The sequence below is a fragment of the Vulpes vulpes genome, chromosome X, assembly GCF_048418805.1.
Source record: "Vulpes vulpes isolate BD-2025 chromosome X, VulVul3, whole genome shotgun sequence".
In the NCBI taxonomy this organism is placed as follows: domain Eukaryota; kingdom Metazoa; phylum Chordata; class Mammalia; order Carnivora; family Canidae; genus Vulpes; species Vulpes vulpes.
Window position 1 is genome coordinate 79,336,626 of NC_132796.1, and position 22,641 is coordinate 79,359,266.

Below are 22,641 nucleotides of genomic sequence, written 5' to 3' on the forward strand. Positions count from 1 at the left end.
CTTGCTTCAACATTTCCAAGATATAACACCTTGTGTCCTTGTGTCCTTTCTTGTGTCCTTGTGTCCTTCCTTGTGTTCAAAATATGTGTCCTAAAGTAGTTGTTCAGAAGCAACCACTGTGGAACTTGAGTATTTATGAACAGAGTTTGCTGTTGTGATCAAATACAGCTTATAACTAAGTTATTTTGATAAATATTGAATTGTCAACATAGAAATAACTGTGCTTTATGGTCATTGCTAAGCATACATAGGAAGTCTATTTAAATGACTAATTCCTTATATTTTTATATGTAGTCAAGTGAAATGCTTAGTTTTTCTTTTTTTCCCTCAGCTTTGGGCTGAATCACCTGGCATTTCTAATTCCTTCATATTATCTCATAACCCTGGGCTTCCCTTCCTGACTGCTGTCTGAATAGTAAGCCTCGCCTTGTCCCTCATTCTGAAAGACCAGTCCTGGGAATCCAAGGAACTTGTAGAAGCATAAACTTTGGGCCATCTGGTTCACCGAGATTGCTGTTGGGGGGTTAGTTCACAGTTGGGGCAGGGGAGGCAAGTGGAGGGGAGAGGTGGTAGCTCTGTTGTGTATTTATGTAACAAGAAGCCAGATAGGTGGAGAGGTGAAAACCCAGGTGGAGTTCTCAATGCACTCTGGATTCACAGGATCTTCTTATTTTCAGGTAAATTGAGAGCTGGGGTTCTGATAAAAGGTGTGAGCTCAGGCAGGAGCCAGAGAGGCTTTGATCAATCTTTTCTTTAATAAGGAGAATGAGGGCAGCCCGGGTGGCTCAGCGGTTTAGCGCCGCCTTCAGCCCAGGTTGTGATCCTGGAGACCAAGGATCGACTCCCACATCAGGCTCCCTACATGGAGCCTCCTTCTCCCTCTCCCTCTGCCTGTGTCTCTCATGAATAAATGAATAAAATCTTTAAAAAAAAAAGAAACTGGATCACTTTCTTACATCATATACAAAAAAATAAATTGAAAATGGATTAAAGGCCTAAATGTGAGACCTGAAACTGCAAAAATCCTAAAAGAGAACAAAGGCAATAACTTCTTTGACATTGGCCTTAGCCTGCCGATATGTCTAGATGTCTCCTGGCACAAGGGGTGGGGGGAAGCAAAAATAAACTATTGGGACTTCATCAGAATTAAAAACTTCTGCACAGTGAAGGAAATAATCAACAAAACTAAAACGTAATCCACAGAATGGGAGAAGATATGCGCAGATAACTTATCCAATAAAGGGTTAGTATCCAAAATATATAAGGAACTTATACAAATCAACACCCGAAAAACAAATTATCCAATTAAAAACTGGACTGGGCAGAAGACATGAACAGACATTTCTCCAAAGAAGATGTACAAATGGTCAGCAGACATGAAAAGCTGTTTGTCATCACTTACCATCTGGGAAATGCAAATCAAAATCACAATGAGATATCACCTCACCACTATCAGAGTGACTAAAATCAACAACACAAGAAACAACAGGTATTGACAAGGATGTGGAGAAAAAGGAACCCTCTTGCACTATTGATGGGAAGGCAACCTGGTGCAGCCACTGTGGAAGACTGTATGGAGGTGCCTCAAAAAGTTAAAAATAGAATTACCCTATGATCAGCAATCACACTAGTAGGCATTGACCCAAAGAATACCAAAATATTAATTCAAAGGGATGCATGCACCCTTATGTTTATAGCAGTATTATTTACAATAGCTAAGATAGCTAAGAAAGCAGCCCAATAAATTAATGGATAAGAAGATGTGATATATATATATATAATAGCATATATATGATACATAATATTATACATAATATAATGAATATATAATATTTATTATATTATTTAGCCATAAAAAATGAAATCTTGCATTTTGCAACAAGAGTGCATCTAGAGTATAATACTTTTTTAAAAAAGATTTTATTTGTTTGTTTATTTATTTATTTATTTATTTATTTATTTAAGAGAGAAAGCACAGAGGGAGAGGGAGAAGCAGACTCCCCACTGATCAGGGAGCCTGATCAGCTCCATCTCAGTACCTTGGAATCATGACCTGAGCCAAAGGCAGGCACTTAACAAACTGTGCCACCCAGGTGCCCCTAGAGTAATGCTAAGCGAAATAAGTCAGAGAAAGACAAATACCATATGATTTCACTCATATGTGGAATTTGAGAAATAAAACAATGTAGTAAAGGGGAAAAAAAGAGACAGAGACAAACTAAGAAACAGACTCTTAATTATTGAGAACAGTTTGATGGTTACCAGAAGGGAGACGGGTAGGGGAATGGGTTAAAAAGGTGATGGGGATTAAACAGTATAGATGTCATGATAAACACTGGGTAAAGTAGGGAAGTGTTAAATCAGTATATTGTATACCTGAAACTAATATAACACTGTATGCTAAGTGGAATTAAAATAAAAACTTTTTAGGGGCATCTGGGTGGCTCAGTTGGTTAAGCATCTGCCTTCAGCTCAGGTCATGATCTCAGAGTCCTGGGATGCCCCCCCCCCTCGCCCCCTGCACTGTGCTTCCTGCTCAGCAGGGAGTCTGCTTCTTCCTTTCCCTCTGTACTTCCTCATAGCTCATACTCTATCTCTCTCACTCTCTCTTAAATAGATGATAGATAGATAGATGATAGAGAGATAGATAGATAGATAGATAGATGATAGATAGATGATAGATAAAGAAATATTTAAAATCTCTTAAAAATAAGATCAAATAAAAACTTTTAAAAAGTTGTTTTATCTATTCTAGGGTATTCGTATTTCCATATAAATTTTAGAATCAGTTTATTGGGACGCCTGGGTGGCTCAGCGGTTGGGCACCTGCCTTCAGCCAGGTCGTGATCCCAGGATCTGGGATCAAGTCCCGCTTCGGGTTCCTTGCGAGGAGCCTGCTTCTCCCTTTGCCTATGTCTCTGCCCCTCCCCTCTCTCTCTGTGTGTGTGTTTCCCATGAATAAATAAATAAATCTTTTTTAAAAAAAGAATCAGTTTATTAATTTCTACAGAAAAGACTTCTGGGATTTTGGCTGAGAGTGTATTGAATCTACAGGTCAATTTGGGAAAGATTGGCATCTTAATGTCTAGGGTTCTGGCCTTGTGAACAACATCTATTTCTCCATTTATTTAGGTCTTTAATTTCTCTCAGCAGCATTTTGTGATTTTCACAGTGTGGGTCTAGTTCCTCTTTTGTTGTCTTTATCACAAACTATATACTATTTGTATGTTATTTTAAATTTCATTTTTACACTTTAGTTTTCTATTCACCTTTACTAACATATAGAAGTACAGTTGATTTTTTTTCTTTTTAAAATTTAAATCCAATTAGCCAATATATAGCATATCATTAGTTTCTAATGTAGAGTTCAATAATTTGTCAGTTGAGTATAATACACAGTGCTTATCACATCACATGCCCTCTTTAATTCCCATCACCCACATACTAAATTTTGTAAATTATTTTCCTGTGTCTATTGATTGTCATATGGTTTTTGTCTTGTGTCCTCTTATGGTGTAATACACTGACTGATTTTAGTGTGTTGAGCAGACTTGCATTCCTGGGATAAATCCCACTTGTCATGGTGTATAGTTATTTTTATATGTTGTTGAAGTTGATTTGCTAGTATTTTACTGAGGATGTTTGCATCTACATTCATAATGGATATTGATCTACAGTATTCTTATGAGGCCTTTTTCTGGTTTGGATATAAGGGTAACACTGGACCCACTGAATAATTTGAGAAGTATTCCCTCCTCTTTTATTTTTTGGAAGAGTTTGTAAAGAATTGGTATTAACTCTTCTTTGAATATTTGATGGAATTCACAAGTGAAGCCATCTAAGCTTGTAGTTTTCTTTCCGGGAAGTTTTAACAGCAAATATAATGTCCTTAATAATTATAGGGCTATTCATGTCATCTATTTTTTGTTAAGCTTTGTTAGGCTGCATTCTTCAAATAGTTTGTTCATTTTATCTAAGGTGCCAAAAGTACTGGCATAAAGTTATCAAAATATCCCCTTAGGGACGCCTGGGTGGCTCAGCGGTTTAGAGCCTACTTTTGGCCCAGGGTATGATCCTGGAGTCCCGGGATCAAGTCCCACATCAGACTCCCTGCATGGAGCCTGCTTCTCCCTCTGGCTGTGTCTCTGCCTCTCTCTTTCTCTGTGTCTCTCATGAATAAATAAATAAAATCTTTTTTAAAATATTCCCTTAATATATTTTGAACATATATATAATCTGTAGTGATATTACTTCTCCCATTGTGAGTATTGGGTTTTATTTCTTCTTTTGTTCTTTCATGATCAGAAAAGCTAGAAGTTTCTTAGTCCTGTAAAGAATTAGCTTTTGGTTTCATTGATTTTTCTCTATTTCGTTTTTGTTTTCTAGTCCATTAATTTTTGCTCTGATTTTAAAGATATATTGAGATTTGTGTTATGGCCCAGAATATGAGAGAATATGAGTTATCCTGGCAAACGTCCTATGAACATTTACACTTGAAAAGAATATATATTCTGCTGCTATTGGATGCAGTGCCCTATAAATGTTAATTAGGTCAAGTTGGTTAATTTCACCGTACAAGTCTACTATATTCCTTGTGATTTTTTTTCTCTATTTCTATCAGTTATTCAGAAAAAGATCCTGGAATCTTCTACTATAATTGTCTATTTTTCTATTTCTCCTTGCAGTTGTATTATTTTTTGTTCATGTACTTTGTGTTAGTGGGGACATAAACATTTAGGATTGTTATGTCTTCTTGGTGAATTGAAATCTTTATCATTATGGGATAGTCTTCTTTATTTCTGGTAATTTTCAGAGACTCTTCCTTGAAATATTTGCCTCTACTTCTGCAGTTACATGTAAATTAGGCCACTTTAAGCAGTCCCACAAACACTAATGCTCTTTTCATTTGGTTTTATCTGAGTTTTATTTTTCTTAGTTTCTATCAATATACCTTCAGTTCACTAATCTTCTCTTTTGCAATGTCTTATATGCCATGATTCCATTCAGTATGTTTTTCATCTCAGACATAATATATATTTCACTTCTAGAAATTTTACTTGGGTTTTTCTATCGGGGATATAGTCACAAATAGTGGAATAGTGTTAAGACAGCTATTTTGGTGATCTTGCCTGTTAATTCTAATATCTGTATCGATTCTGGATTTGTTCTGTCTTGTTGATATTTCTACTCATTATGAATTGTATTTTCCTGCTTTTCTATGACTGATAATTATTTTATTGGATATGCAACATTGTGAATTGTATCTTGTTTTGTACTGGATTTTTTTAACTTTATTGAGGTACAATTGATACATAAAATTGTGTTTTATGATATTTAAAATTATATATATAGCACAATTATATATACAGCACAATAATTTAACGTGAAGTGATTTACTTTGTGAAATGATTATCACAATCTGATTAGTTAGCCCATCTATCACCTCACATAGTTGCCAGTTTTTGTTGTTGCAGTTGTTGAGAATGCCTAAGTTCTACTCTTCTGGTGAATTCCAAATACACATCACAGTATTATTAACTACAGTCACCATGATGTACATTAGATCCCCATATCTTAATAATTCTTATTAATCCAATAACTGAAGTATTTTTTTTAAAAAAGATTTTATATATTTATTCATGGGAGACACAGAGAAGAGAGGCAGAGACAGAGGCAGAAGGAGAAGCAGGCTCCCTGCCAGGAGCTGGATGTGGGACTCGATCTCAGGAGCCTGGGATCACGACCTGAGCCAAAGGCAGATGCTCAAACACTGAGCCATCCAGGCGCCCCATAACTGAAGTCTTGTATCCTTTAAACAGTGACTATCTCCAGCCCTGGTAATCATCATTCTACTATTTTTATAAATTTAGCTGTTTATTTTTTTAACGTTCCACATATAAGTGAGATCATATGGTATTTGTCTTTGGATATTTAACTTAGCATACTATCCTATAGGTTCATCCATGTTGTTGCAAATGGCAAGATTTCATTTTTTCTTGTGGCCATATAATATTTCATTCATATTTATACCACATTTTCTTTATCCATTCATCAATCAATGGGCACTTGGGTTGTTTCCATATCTATCTATTGTGAATAATGCTGAAATGTACATGGTAGTACAAATATCTCTTTAACATACTGATTTATTTTTCCTTGGCTATATACCCAGAAGTGAGATTGCTGGATTATATGGCACCTCCATTTTTAATATTTTAGTAACCTCTATACCATTTTCCATTATGGCTATATTGATTCATATTTCCACCAACAGTGTAAAAATTTCCTTTTTAAAACATCCTTACCTCAAATAACCTTACTGTTATTTGCTATCTTATTGATAAAAGCCATCCTAACAGACATGAGGTACTATCTCATTGTGCTTTTGATTTGTATTTTTCTGATTATTAGTGATGTTGAATACCTTTTCATGTACCCGTTGGCCATTTGTATGTCTTCTTTGGAAAAATGTCTAAGATTCTAGCCTATTTTTATTTTTTATTTTTTTTAAAGATTTTATTTATTTATTCATGAGAGACATGATGGGGGGCGGGGTGGAGAGAGAGAGAGAGAGGGAGGCAGAGACACAGACAGAAGCAGGCTTCATTCAGGAAGCCCAACATGGGACTCGATCCCAGGTCTCCAGGATCAGGCCCTGGGCACGAGGCGGTCAACCGCTGAGCCACCCAGGGATCCCCTCTAGCCTATTTTTAAATTGGATGATGATTATTATTATTCTGCTACAGAGTTGTATAAGTTCTTTATATGTTTTGGAGATTAACCCCTTATCAGTAATACAGTTTGCCAATAGCTTTTCTTATAATTTCAGTCTTACAGTTAATTCTTTAACCCAGATAAAGTTAATTTTTGTGTGTGGTGTAAGGTAAGAATCTAGTTCCACTATTTTGCATGTGAATATCTAGTTTTCCAATACCATTTATCGAAGAAAACTATCCTTCTCTGATTGAGTGTTCTTGGCACCCTTGGCAAGGACTGGTTCACCATATATGTGTGGGTTTATATCTGAGTTCTCTGTTCTGCTACATTGGTCTATGCATCTGTTTTTATGCCTGTTTTGATTACTCCAGCTTTGTAATAAAGTTAGAAATGAGGAAGCGTGAAGCCTCCAATTTTGTTCCTTCTCAAGAGTGTGCTGGCTATTCAGGGTCTTCCATAATCCCATACAAATTGTAGGGTTGTTTTTTTCTATTTCTGTGAAAAATACCATAGAATTTTGATAGAGACTGCTTGAAGCTATACATCGCTTTGGGCAGTATGAATATTTTAATATTATTAATTCTTCCAATCCATGAACACAGCATCTTTCCAGTTACTTGTTTCTTTCTCAAGTGCTCTCATTGATGTCTTGCAGCTTTCACTGTACAGGTCTTTCATCGCCTTGGCTAAATTTATTCTTAGGTATTTTATTGTTTTTGGTGCTATTGTAAATGAAATCATTTTCTTAATTTCCTTTTCTGATAGTTCATTTAAGTGTATAGAAATGCAAATAATTTTTCTACATTGATTTGTGTCTTGCAATTATACTGAGTCTATTTATTCTAAGAGTTTTTTGTGGAGTCTAGGGTTTTCTATATATATTAGATCATGTAATCTTCACAAAAGACAATTTTACTTCTTTTCCAATTTGAATACATTTAATTCCCCTTTCTTGATTAGTTGCTCTGGCTAGTAATTTCAGTACTATGTTAGAATGGAAGTGATGAGAGTGGACATCCGTGCCTTGTTCTTGGTTTTAGTGGAAGCACTTTCAATTTTTCACTGTTGACTATATTAACTATGGGCTTGTCATACATGGCCTTTATCATGTTAAGGTACATTCTATACCAAATTTTTTAGTTTTTTGCATAAAAGGATGTTGGATTTTATCTGAGGTGTTTTCTGTATCTATGGAGATGATCATATGATATTTGTCCTTCATTCTGTTAATGTTGTGTATCACATTTATTGGTTTGTGCATGTTGAACCATCTTTATCTTCCAGGGATAAATCCCAGTTGATACTTTTATTTGCCTTTTTAAGATTTTATTTATTTATTCATGAGAGACACAGAAAGGGAGAGACAGAGACATAGGCAGAGGGAGAAGCAGGCTTCATGCAGCAAGCCCAATGTGGGACTCAATCCCAAGACTCCAAGATCAAACCATGAGCCAAAAGCAGATGCTCAACAACTGAGCCACCCAGGCGCCCCCCACGTGATACTTTTAAGGTGTTGTTGAATTTGGTTTGGTATTTCATTGAGGATTTTTGCATCTGTATTCATAAGAGATACTGGCCTATAATTTTTTGGTATAGAGTCTTTGGTTTTGGTATTACGGCAATGCTGACATTGTAAAATGAATTTGGAGGTATTCCTTCCTCTTCAATTTTTGGAAGACTTTGAGAAGGATTGGTATCTATTATTTTTTTAATGTTTGATAGAATTCACAAGTAAAGTTATCAGGTAAGGGATTTTTATTTGTGGGGAGGTTTTTGATTACTAATTCAATCTCTTGACCCATTAATGATCTCTTCAGATTTTCATGCTTCATGATTCCATCTTGGTAGGTAGTATGTCTCTAGGAATGTATCCATTTCTTCTAAGTCATCCAATTTGTTGGCATGTAATTGTTCAAGGCAATCTCTTATTGATCCGGAGGAGGGGCAAGATGGCAGAAGAGTAGGGTCCCCAAATCACCTGTCCCCACCAAATTACCTAGAAAACCTTCAAATCATCCTGAAAATCTACGAATTCGGCCTGAGATTTAAAGAAAGAACAGCTGGAATGCGACAGTGAGAAGAGTTCGTGCTTCTATCAAGGTAGGAAGACGGTGAAAAAGAAATAAAGAAACAAAAGGCATCCAAGGGGGAGGGGACCCGCGAGAGACGGGCTAAGGCTGGGGCGAGTGCCCCCAGAACAGGAGAGCCCCGTCCCGGAGAAGCAGGAGCTGCACCAATCTTCTTGGTGGAAAGGTGCCCGGAGGGAGTTAGAGCAGGACCCCAGGAAGGCGGGGATGCCCTCAGGCTCCCTGGGACACTAACAGACACCTGCGCGCCCAGGAGAGTGCGCCGGGCTCCCTAAAGGGCTGCAGAGCACACACAATGAACGGGAGCAGTTCGGCTGGGCTCGGGCAGCGGATCTGCACAGAGGGGGTGTGCGGCCCCGTGAGCAGCTCGGCAGCGGCGGCGGCTACAACAGAGGAAGAGGCTCCGTGCAGAGGGGGCTGCGCGGCTCCGGGAACAGCTCGGAGGGGCTCGGGGGCAGCTCCGCAGAGAGGCGGCTGCACGGCCGGGAGCACAAATCCAACAGCACAGGCCGGGAGCACGGGGCACTGGGGACACAGCCCAGGATCCGGCCTCCCCCCGGGACAAGCAGAGGCCGGGAGGGCCCGGGACAGCAAGGACGCTCCTGCCCCAAGCTGAGCAGATCAGCGGCCCCGCCCCTGAATCCTCCTGGCCCTGCAGACAGAGAGCTCTGAAGCTACTGCGGGAGCTGACTCCAGGGCTCCAGAGCTGGCGGCTGCCACTGTCGTTGTTCCTCCTGGGGGCCTCACGGGGTAAACAACCCGAACTGAGCCCTGCACGAGGAAGGGGGCAGAGCAGCTCGCCCAAGTGCTAACACCTGAAAATCAGCACAGCAGGCCCCTCCCCCAGAGACCAGCTGGAACGACAAGTTCCAGGGGAAGTCGAGGGACTTAAAGTATACAGAATCAGAAGATACCCCCCCCCCCCGTGTTTTGTTTGTTTGTTTGTTTGCTTTGATTTCTGATTGCTTCCCCCACCCCTTTTTTCCCATTCTTTCTTTTTCTCTCTTTTTCTTCTTTTTTTCCTTTTTTTCGTCCTTTTTTTTTCTTTTTCTCTTTTCGTTCCTTCTTTCTCTACTCTCTTTTGCTCCTTTTCCCAATACAACTTGTTTTTGGCCACTCTTCACTGAGCAAAATGACTAGAAGGAAAACCTCACCTCAAAAGAAAGAATCAGAAACAGTCCTATCTCCCACAGTTACAAAATCTGGATTACAATTCAATGTCAGAAAGCCAATTCAGAAGCACTATTATACAGCTACTGGTGGCTCTAGTAAAAATCATAAAGGACTCAAAAGACTTCATGACTGCAGAATTTAGATCCAATCAGGCAGAAATTAAAAATCAATTGAATGAGATGCAATCCAAACTAGAAGTCCTAACGACAAGAGTTAACAAGGTGGAAGAGCGAGTGAGTGACATAGAAGACAAGTTGATGGCAAAGAGGAAAACTGAGGAAAAAAGAGACAGACAGTTAAAAGACCATGAAGACATATTAAGGGAAATAAACAACAGCTTGAGGAAGAAAAACCTACGTTTAATTGGGGTTCCAGAGGGCGCCAAAAGGGCCAGAGGGCCAGAATATGTATTTGAACAAATCATGGCTGAAAACTTTCCTAATCTGGGAAGGGAAACAGGCATTCAGATCCAGGAAATAGAGAGATCCTCCCCTAAAATCATTAAAAACCATTCAACACCTCGACATTTAATAGTGAAACTTGCAAATTCCAAAGATAAAGAGAAGATCCTTAAAGCAGCAAGAGACAAGAAATCCCTGACTTTTATGGGGAGGAATATTAGGGTAACAGCAGACCTCTCCACAGAGACCTGGCAGGTCAGAAAGGGCTGGCAGGATATATTCAGGGTCCCAAATGAGAAGAACACGCAACCAAGAATACTTTATCCAGCAAGGCTCTCATTCAAAATGGAAGGAGAGATAAAGAACTTCCAAGACAGGCAGGAACTGAAAGAATATGTGACCTCCTAACCAGCTCTGCAAGAAATTTTAAGGGGGACTTTTAAAATTCCCCTTTAAGAAGAAGTTCAGTGGAACAATCCACAAAAACAAGGACTGAATAGATATCATGAGGACACTAAACTCATATCTGTCAATAGTACTCTGATCGTGAATGGGCTTAATGACCCCATCAAAAGGCACAGGGTTTCAGACAGGATAAAAAAGCAGGACCCATCTATTTGTTGTCCACAAGAGACTCATTTTAGACAGAAGGACACCTACGACCTGAAAATAAAGGGTTGGAGAACCATTTACCATTCAAATGGTCCTCAAAAGAAAGCAGGGGTAGCCATCCTTAAATCAGATAAATTAAAATTTACTCCGAAGACTGTAGTGAGATATGAAGAGGGACACTATATCAAACTTAAAGGATCGAGCCAACAAGAGGACTTAACAATCCTCAATATATATGCCCCGAATGTGGGAGCTGCCAAATATTTAAACCAATTAATAACCAAACTCAAGAAATACTTTGATAATAATACACTTATACTTGGTGACTTCAATCTAGCTCTTTCTACCCTCGATAGATCTTCTAATCACAACATCTCCAAAGAAACGAGAGCTTTAAATGATACACTGGACCAGATGGATTTCACAGATATTTACAGAACTTTACATCCAAACTCAACTGAATACACATTCATCTCAAGTGCACATGGAACTCTCTCCAGAATAGACCACATACTGGGTCACAAATTGGGTCTGAACCGATACCAAAAGATGGGATAGTCCCCTGTATATTCTCAGACCATAATGCCTTGAAATTAGAACTTAATCACAAGAAGAAGTTTGGAAGGACCTCAAACACGTGGAGGTTAAGGACCATCCTGCTAAAAGATGAAAGGGTCAACCAGGAAATTAAGAAAGAATTAAAAAGATTCATGGAAACTAATGAGAATGAATTTACAACCATTCAAAATCTTTGGGTTGCAGCAAAAGCAGTCCTGAGGGGGGAAATACACTGCAATACAAGCATCCATTCAAAAACTGGAAAGAACTCAAATACAAAAGCTCACCTTACACATAAAGGAACTGGAGAAAAAGCAGCAAACGGACCCCACCCCCAGCAGAAGAAGACAGTTAACTAAAATTTGAGCAAAACTAAATGAAATCGAGACCAAAAGAACTGTGGAACAGATCAACAGAACCAGGAGTTGGTTCTTTGAAAGAATTAATAAGATAGATAAACCATTAGCCAACCTTATTAAAAAGAAGAGAGAGAGACTCAAATTAATAAAATCATGAATGAGAAAGGAGAGATCACTACCAACACCAAGGAAATACAAACGATTTTAAAAACATATTATGAACAACTCTACGCCAATAAATTAGGCAATCTAGAAGAAATGGACGCATTCCTGGAAAGCCACAAACTACCAAAACTGGAGCAGGAAGAAATAGAAAACCTGAACAGGCCAATAACCAGGGAGGAAATTGAAGCAGTCATCAAAAACCTCCCAAGACACAAGAGTCCAGGGCCAGATGGCTTCCCAGGGGAATTCTATCAAACGTTTATTTTTTTTTTAATTTTTATTTATTTATGATAGTCACAGAGAGAGAGAGGCAGAGACATAGGCAGAGGGAGAAGCAGGCTCCATGCACCGGGAGCCTGATGTGGGATTCGATCCCGGGTCTCCAGGATCGCGCCCTGGGCCAAAGGCAAGCGCCAAACCACTGCGCCACCCAGGGATCCCCCTATCAAACGTTTAAAGAAGAAATCATACCTATTCTACTAAAGCTGTGTGGAAAGATAGAAAGAGATGGTGTACTTCCAAATTCGTTCTATGAGGCCAGCACCACCTTAATTCCAAAACCAGACAAAGTCCCCACCAAAAAGGAGAATTACAGACCAATATCCCTGATGAACATGGATGCAAAAATTCTCAACAAGATACTAGCCAAAAGGATCCAACAACATATTAAGAAGATTATTCACCATGACCAAGTGGGATTTATCCCCGGGACACAAGGCTGGTTCAACACTCGTAAAACAATCAATGTGATTCATCATATCAGCAAGAGAAAAACCAAGAACCATATGATCCTCTCATTAGATGCAGAGAAAGCATTTGACAAAATACAGCATCCATTCCTGACAAATACACTTCAGAGTGTTGGGATAGAGGGAACATTCCTCGACAACTTAAAAGCCATCTACGAAAAGCCCACAGCAAATATCATTCTCAAGGGGAAGCACTGGGAGGCTTTCCCCTAAGATCAGGAACAAGACAGGGATGTCCACTCTCACCACTGCTATTCAACATAGTACTGGAAGACCTCGCCTCAGCAATCAGACAACAAAAAGACATTAAAGGCATCCAAATTGGCAAAGAAGAAGTCAAACTCTCCCTCTTCGCCGATGACATGATACTACTCTACAAAGAAAACCCAAAAGCCTCCACCCCAAAATTGCTAGAACTCGTACAGCAATTTGGTAGCGTGGCAGGATACAAAATCAATGCCCAGAAATCAATGGCATTTCTATACACTAACAATGAGACTGAAGAAAGAGAAATTAAGGAGTCAATCCCATTTACAATTGCACCCAAAAGCATCAGATACCTAGGAATAAACCTAACCAAAGAGGTAAAGGATCTATACCCTAAAAACTATAGAACACTTCTGAAAGAAATTGAGGAAGACACAAAGAGATGGAAAAATATTCCATGCTCATGGATTGGCAGAATTAATATTGTGAAAATGTCAATGTTACCCAGGGCAATTTACACGTTTAATGCAATCCCTATCAAAATACCATGGACTTTCTTCAGAGAGTTAGAACAAATTATTTTAAGATTTGTGTGGAATCAGAAAAGACCCCGAATAGCCAGGGGAATTTTAAAAAAGAAAACCATAGCTGGGGGCATCACAATGCCAGATTTCAGGTTGTGCTACAAAGCTGTGGTCATCAAGACAGTGTGGTACTGGGAAAAAAACAAACACATAGATCAATGGAACAGAATTGAAAACCCAGAAGTGGACCCTGAACTGTATGGTCAACTAATATTCGATAAAGGAGGAAAGACTATCCATTGGAAAAAAGACAGTCTCTTCAATAAATGGTGTTGGGAAAATTGGACATCCACATGCAGAAGAATGAAACTGGACCACTCTCTTTCACCATACACCAAGATAAACTCAAAATGGATGAGAGATCTAAATGTGAGACGAGATTCCATCAAAATCCTAGAGGAGAACACAGGCAACACCGTTTTTGAACTTGGCCACAGTAACTTCTTGCAAGATACATCCACAAAGGCAAAAGAAACAAAAGCAAAAATGAACTATTGGGACTTCATCAAGATAAGAAGCTTTTGCACAGCAAAGGATACAGTCAACAAAACTAAAAGACAGCCTACAGAATGGGAGAAGATATTTGCAAATGACATATCAGATAAAGGGCAAGTTTCCAAAATCTATAAAGAACTTATTAAACTCAACAGCAAAGAAACACACAATCCAATCATGAAATGGGCAAAAGACATGAAGAGAAATCTCAAAGAGGAAGACATGGACATGGCTAACAGGCACATGAGAAAATGCTCTGCATCACTTGCCATCAGGGAAATACAAATCAAAACCACAATGAGATACCACCTCACACCAGTGAGAATGGGGAAAATTAACAAGGCAGGAAACCACAAATGTTGGAGAGGATGCGGAGAAAAGGGAACCCTCTTCCACTGTTGGTGGGAATGTGAACTGGTGCAGCCACTCTGGAAAACTGTGTGGAGGTTCCTCAAAGAGTTAAAAATAGACCTGCCCTACGACCCAGCAATTACACTGTTGGGGATTTACCCCAAAGATGCAGATGCAATGAAACGCCGGGACACCTGCACCTCGATGTTTCTAGCAGCAATGTCCACAATAGCCAAACTGTGGAAGGAGCCTCGGTGTCCATCGAAAGATGAATGGATAAGGAAGATGTGGTTTATGTATACAATGGAATATTACTCAGCAATTAGAAACGACAAATACCCACCATTTGCTTCGACGTGCATGGAACTGGAGGGTATTATGCTGAGTGAAATAAGTCAATCGGAGAAGGACAAACAGTGTATGTTCTCACTCATTTGGGGAATATAAATAATAGGGAAAGGGAATATAAGGGAAGGGAGAAGAAATGTGTGGGAAATATCAGGAAGGTAGACAGAACATGAAGACTCCTAACTCTGGGAAACGAACTAGGGGTGGTGGAAGGGGAGGAGGGCGGGGGGTGGGGGGGAATGGGTGACGGGCACTGAGGGGGACACTTGACGGGATGAGCACTGGGTGTTATTCTGTATGTTGGTAAATTGAACACCAATAAAAATTAATTTATTAAAAAAATAAGTCTTTGGGATGCAGCAAAAGCAGTCCGAAGTGGGAAATACATCGCAATACAAGCATCAATTAAAAACTGGAAAGAAGTCAAATACAAAAGCTAACCTTACACATAAAGGAGCTAGAGAAAAAACAGCAGATAGATCCTACACCCAGCAGAGGAAAAGAGTTAATTGAAATTTGAGAAGAACTCAACGAAATCGAGACCAAAAGAACTGTGGAACAGATCAACAGAACCAGGAGTTGGTTCCTTGAAAGAATTAATAAGATAGATAAACCATTAGCCAACCTTATTAAAAAGAAGACAGAGAAGACTCAAATTAATAAAATCATGAATGAGAAAGGAGAGATCACTACCAACACCAAGGAAATACAAACGATTTTAAAAACATATTATGAGGGATCCCTGGGTGGCGCAGCGGTTTGGCGCCTGCCTTTGGCCCAGGGCGCGATCCTGGAGACCGGGATCGAATCCCACGTCAGGCTCCCGGTGCATGGAGCCTGCTTCTCCCTCTGCCTATGTCTCTGCCTCTCTCTCTCTCTCTCTCTCTCTCTCTGTATGACTACATAAATAAATAATAAAAAAAAATTAAAAAAAACATATTATGAACAGCTATACGCCAATAAATTAGGCAATCTAGAAGAAATGGACACATTCCTGGAAAGCCACAAACTACCAAAACTGGAACAGGAAGAAACAGAAAACCTGAACAGGCCAATAACCAGGGAGGAAATTGAAGCAGTCATCAAAAACCTCCCAAGACACAGGATCCAGGGCCAGATGGCTTCCCAGGGGAATTCTATCAAACGTTTAAAGAAGAAATCATACCTATTCTACTAAAGCTGTTTGGAAAGATAGAAAGAGATGGAGCACTTCCAAATTCGTTCTATGAGGCCAGCATCACCTTAATTCCAAAACCAGACAAAGACCCCACCAAAAAGGAGAATTATAGACCAATATCCCTGATGAACATGGATGCAAAATTTCTCAACAAGATACTAGCCAATAGGATCCAACAACATATTAAGAAGATTATTCACCATGACCAAGTGGGATTTATCCCCGGGACACAAGGCTGGTTCAACACTCGTAAAACAATCAATGTGATTCATCATATCAGCAAGAGAAAAACCAAGAACCATATGATCCTCTCATTAGATGCAGAGAAAGCATTTGACAAAATACAGCATCCATTCCTGACAAAAACACTTCAGAGTGTTGGGATAGAGGGAACATTCCTCGACATCTTAAAAGCCATCTACAAAAAGCCCACAGCAAATATCTTTCTCAATGCGGAAGCACTGGGAGGCTTTCCCCTAAGATCAGGAACAAGACAGGGATGTCCACTCTCACCACTGCTATTCAACATAGTACTGGACGTCCTCGCCTCAGCAATCAGACAACAAAAAGACATTAAAGGCATCCAAATTGGCAAAGAAGAAGTCAAACTCTCCCTCTTCGCCGATGACATGATACTACTCTACAGAGAAAACCCAAAAGCCTCCACCCCAAAATTGCTAGAACTCGTACAGCAATTTGGTAGCGTGGCAGGATACAAAATCAATGCCCAGAAATCAATGGCATTTCTATACACTAACAATGAGACTGAAGAAAGAGAAATTAAGGAGTCAATCCCATTTACAATTGCACCCAAAAGCATCAGATACCTAGGAATCAACCTAACCAAAGAGGTAAAGGATCTATACCCTAAAAACTATAGAACACTTCTGAAAGAAATTGAGGAAGACACAAAGAGATGGAAAAATATTCCATGCTCATGGATTGGCAGAATTAATATTGTGAAAATGTCAATGTTACCCAGGGCAATTTACACGTTTAATGCAATCCCTATCAAAATACCATGGACTTTCTTCAGAGAGTTAGAACAAATTATTTTAAGATTTGTATGGAATCAGAAAAGACCCCGAATAGCCAGGAGAATTTTAAAAATGAAAACCATAGCTGGGGGCATCACAATGCCAGATTTCAGGTTGTGCTACAAAGCTGTGGTCATCAAGACAGTGTGGTACTGGGACAAAAACAGACACATAGATCAATGGAACAGAATTGAGAACCCAGAAGTGGACCCTGAACTGTATGGTCAACGAATATTCGACAAAGGAGGAAAGACTATCCATTGGAAGAAAGACAGTCTCTTCAATAAATGGTGCTGGGAAAATTGGACATCCACATGCAGAAGAATGAAACTGGACCACTCTCTTTCACCATACACAATGATAAACTCAAAATGGATGAAAGATCTAAATGTGAGACAAGATTCCATCAAAATCCTAGAGGAGAACACAGGCAACACTCTTTTTGAACCGGGCCACAGTAACTTCTTGCAAGATACATCCACAAAGGCAAAAGAAACAAAAGCAAAAATGAACTATTGGGACTTCATCAAGATAAGAAGCTTTTGCACAGCAAAGGATACAGTCAACAAAACTAAAAGACAACCTACAGAATGGGAGAAGATATTTGCAAATGACGTATCAGATAAAGGGCTAGTTTCCAAGATCTATAAAGAACTTATTCAACTCAACAGCAAAGAAACACACAATCCAATCATGAAATGGGCAAAAAACATGAAGAGAAATCTCACAGAGGAAGACATGGACATGGCCAACATGCACATGAGAAAATGCTCTGCATCACTTGCCATCAGGGAAATACAAATCAAAACCACAATGAGATACCACCTCACACCAGTGAGAATGGGGAAAATTAACAAGGCAGGAAACCACAAATGTTGGAGAGGATGCGGAGAAAAGGGAACCCTCTTCCATTGTTGGTGGGAATGTGAACTAGTGCAGCCACTCTGCAAAACTGTGTGGAGGTTCCTCAAAGAGTTAAAAATAGACCTGCCCTACGACCCAGCAATTGCACTGTTGGGGATTTACCCCAAAGATGCAGATGCAATGAAACGTCGGGACACCTGCACCCCGATGTTTCTAGCAGCAATGTCCACAATATCCAAACTGTAGAAGGAGCCTTGGTGTCCATCAAAAGATGCATAAAGAAGATGTGGTTTATGTATACAATGGAATATTACTCAGCCATTAGAAACGACAAATACCCACCATTTGCCTCAAGGTGGATGGAACTGAAGGGTATTAAGCTGAGTGCAGTAAGTCAATCGGAGAAGGACAAACAGTGTATGTTCTCATTCTTTTGTGGAATATAAATAACAGTGAAAGGGAATATAAGGGAACGGAGAAAAAAAAAGTCTCCTAACTCGGGAAAACGAACTAGGGGTGGTGGAAGGGGAGGAGGGTAGAGGGGGTGGGGGTGAATGGGTGACGGGCACTGATGGGGGCACTTGACGGTGTGAGCACTGGGTGTTATTCTGTATGTTGGTAAATTGAACACCAATAAAAAATTAATTTGTTTAAAAATAAAATAAAATAAAATTATCTCTTATTGATCCTTTGTATTTCTGTGGTGTGAGCTATAATGTGTTCTCTTTCATCTCTGATTTTATTTACTTGGGTCTTCTCTCTGTTTTTCTTATTTTAGATTAGGATTTGTCAATTTTGTTTATCTTTTTAAAAGAAACAGTTCTTATTTTTGATCTATTCTATCGTTTTTCTAGTCTCCATTTATTTCTCTTCTGATATTTGTAATTTCCTTTTTTGTACTAGCCTTGGTTTTAGGTTATTTTTTCTTTTCTATTTCCTGGTAGTATACAGTTAGGGTTTTTTTTTTTATATGAGATTTTTCTTTTTTCTTAATGTAAGCATTTATCACTATAAACTTCCCTCTCAGACTTTTTGTTGCATCTCGTAAGTTTTTGTATGTAGTGTTTCAATTTTGATTTTTTTCAAGACTTTTTAAATTTCCTTTTTGATTTCTTCTTTGACCCATTGATTCCTCAGGAGTGTGTACGTATTTGTGAACTTTCCAGTTTTCCTTTAGTTATTGATTTGTAGTTTCATACCAGCATGGTTGGAAAAGGTACTTGGTATGATTTCAATCTTTTTAAATTTGTTAAGACTTGTTTCGTGATCTAACATAGGATCTATCCAGGAGAATGTTTTGTATGCACTTAAGAAGAATGTGAAGTCTGTCGCTATTAGAGGAATGTTCTGTATATGTTTTTTAGATCAATTTGGTCTACAGTATAGTTCAAGTCCAATGTTGCTTTATTGGTTTTTCTGTCTCAATAATGTATACTTTGTTGAAAGTATAGTATAGAAGTCCCTTACTATTATGGTATTGTTTAGTTCTCCCTTTGAATCTCACAGTATTTGCTTAATATATTCATGTGCTCCAATGCTGGGTGCATATATATTTATAATTGCTATGTATTCTTAATAAATTGATTTTGTTATCATTATATAATAACCCTTTTTGCCTCTTTTTACAGTTTTTGACTTAGTCTATTCTGTCTGATAGAAGGATAGCTACCTTTTCTCTCTTTTGGTTTCCATCTGCATGGAATATCTTTTTTCATCCCTTCACTTTGGGCCTGTTTGTATTCTCAAAGTGGGAGTAAGTCTCCTGTAGGTAGGATATATTTGGTTCTTATTTTTTTCAGCCGCTCTATGCCTTTTGATTAGAGAATTTAATCTATTTTCATTTAAAGTAATTTCTTATAATGTAAGAACTTACAAATGCCATTTTATTGTTTTTCAGCTTTTTTGTTGTTCCTTTCTTCCTCTATTGCTGTTTTCCTTTGTGAATTGATGATTTTCTGTACTGGTATGCTTTGATTCCCTTCTCTTTGTCTTTTGTATACCAGTGTGCTTTGTGGTTACCATGAGGCTCACATAAAATAGCTTTTATAACAGTCTATTTTAACCTAATAACAACCTAACTTTGATTGCATTCAAAAACCATTTTGAATTTTTTATTGGACAACTATAGATCTCTATTTTTGGGAGGTCAGTTTCTGGAACATTGTGTTCCTTTGGTAGTATATTTCTTTGATTTTCCTACTCCTTGAAGTCTTGTGTCTTGTCTTTGCATTTGAAGTAGAATTGACCTTCTTCAGTTTTTACTAACTGGAAGGCAGCTTTGAGAAAGAAATGACTTCCATTACCCTGCTAGGGATTCTGAGGCTTTCTCAGACATTTTCTATGGATACACCTGTTCCACACTTCTTGTCCCTGCTGGGGTGTGTGGTGGGGGGAGCAGGATTCTAAAGATTTTATGCCTTCTCTCCATCCTGCAAAGCCAGATCAGGTGCTGAGCCTGCTATGTGCTTTCTCAAGGGCAGTGCTGAATGCTCCAGTTTGTGTATTTTCTCTCAATCCCACAAAGTTGGGCTGGCTTTTTGTGTATGCTTACTAGCCATCTGAAAAGGCTCATACTTGTCACCCTCATGTGCACCAGGAGCTGACCACAGGGCGGGGTGTGTGTGGGGGGTGAGGTATATGGAGCATTGGGGGTGACTAGGCCAGTTGGGGAATCCACAAGTAAAGTATTCCCCAGTGCCTCTTAGGTAGGCTTCCTGATGGAGTTCACGAAACAGTAGCATCTGCATTCCTTTGAAATCCTCTGAGGTCCCTTGCTGCTATTCTTGCAAGCATCTCCTTGCCCCTCAGTTGTGCGGCATACCTCAGTATTCTGGATGGTGCAAGATAGGGAGTAAACCTCTTTGGCAGCATTCCACACTGCTGGAGAATACTCACTCTCACTTTTTCCATGGAAAAAAATCATAGATCAAGAAGGTCTCTCCTGGCACTGGGCTGTACCATGTTGGGGCAAGTGTGAGGTGGGTGAAGAAAAATTATTCCTCTGGTGTTCTTCAGTGTGTCCAATCTCATATTTTCCTTGCTACAACAGTGTTCTAGAACTTTTCTGCTAGACTCTTGGACTTCCACACAGACATTCTTGTAATGAGTGATTGTCAAAATCGATGTCCTTTGGGAGTAAGACTGTAAAATACCTGCTCTGCTATTTTACTGATGTCATTCTTTCTCAATATTTTTGTATTTCAATAAACATTCTTGAGCATCTTGTTCTGAGATGCAGTGAAATTACTTGACAATACTTTGATCTTTCATGTCTTGTGTTTAAGGTTTTTTAGGCTGGTCCAGAGCAGTCAGTATCTAGCGTATGATTAAGGATTCTCTACTATTGAAGAAAGATCCCCTCTAAAAACTCTACACAATGCCTCATGAATTATAAGCATCTCCAATCTGGCTGGGGGAAATGAGCTTGGTGTGAGTGTTGAGTATTGTTTCTCCTAATCTTTCTGAATGAGTCTTTCCATCAGCATCTAGTAGTTTCCTCACATACGTGTGCTAATCAGTACTCTGCTGAGTACTAGAGAGGAACATTTCATAAATCTCTGGAGTTCTCTGTGCATCTCTCCATTCTGTGGAGAACCCAGAACTGGACCCTCAACAATAAGGTCAACTAATATTCAACAAAGCAGGAAGACTATACACTGGAAAAAGGACAGTCTCTTCGATAAATGGTGCTGGGAAAATTGGACAGCCACGTGCAGAAGAATGAAACTAAACCATTCTCTTACATCACACACAAACATAAACTCAAAATGAGTGAAAGATATAAATGTGAGACAAGAATCCATCAAAATCCTAGAGGAGAACACAGGCAACACCCTTTTTGAACTTGGCCACAGCAACTTCTTGCAAGATACATCTATGAAGGCAAGGGAAACAAAAGCAAAAATGAACTATTGGGACTTCATCCAGATGAGAAACTTCTGCACAGCAAAAGAAATAGTCAACAAAACTAAAAGATAACCTACAGAATGGGAGAAGATATTTGCAAATGACCTATCAGATAAAGGGCTAGTATCCAAGATCTATAAAGAACTTATTAAACTCAACATCCAAGAAACAATCTAATCATGAAATGGGCAAAGGACGTGAACAGAAATTTCACCAAAGAAGACATAGACATGGCCAACAAGCACCTGAGAAAATGCTCTGCATCACTTGCCATCAGAGAAAAACAAATCAAAACCACAATGAGATATCACCTCACACCAGTGAGAATGGTGAAAATTAACAAGACAGGAAACAAGAAATGTTGGAGAAGATGTGGAGAAAGGGGAACCTTCTTGAACTGTTGGTGGGAATGTGAACTGGTACAGCCACTCTGGAAAACTGTGTGGAGGTTCCCCAAAGAGTTAAAAATAGAGATACCCTACGACCCAGCAATTGTACTACTGGGGTTTTACCCCAAAGATACAGATGCAGTGAAAGACCAAGACACCTGCACCCCAATGTTTATAGCAGCAATGTCCACAATAGCCAAACTGTGGAAGGAACCTCAGTGTCCATTGAAAGATGAATGGATAAAGAAGACGTGATATATGCATACAATGGAATATTACTCAGCCATTAGAAACAACAAATACCCACCATTTGCTTTGATGTGGATAGGACTGGAGGGTATCATGCTGAGTGAAGTAAGTCAATCAGAGGAGGACAATCATTATATGGTTTCACTCATACGGGGAATATAAAAAATAGTGAAAGGGATTATAGGGAAAAATCAGAGAGGGTGACAAAACATG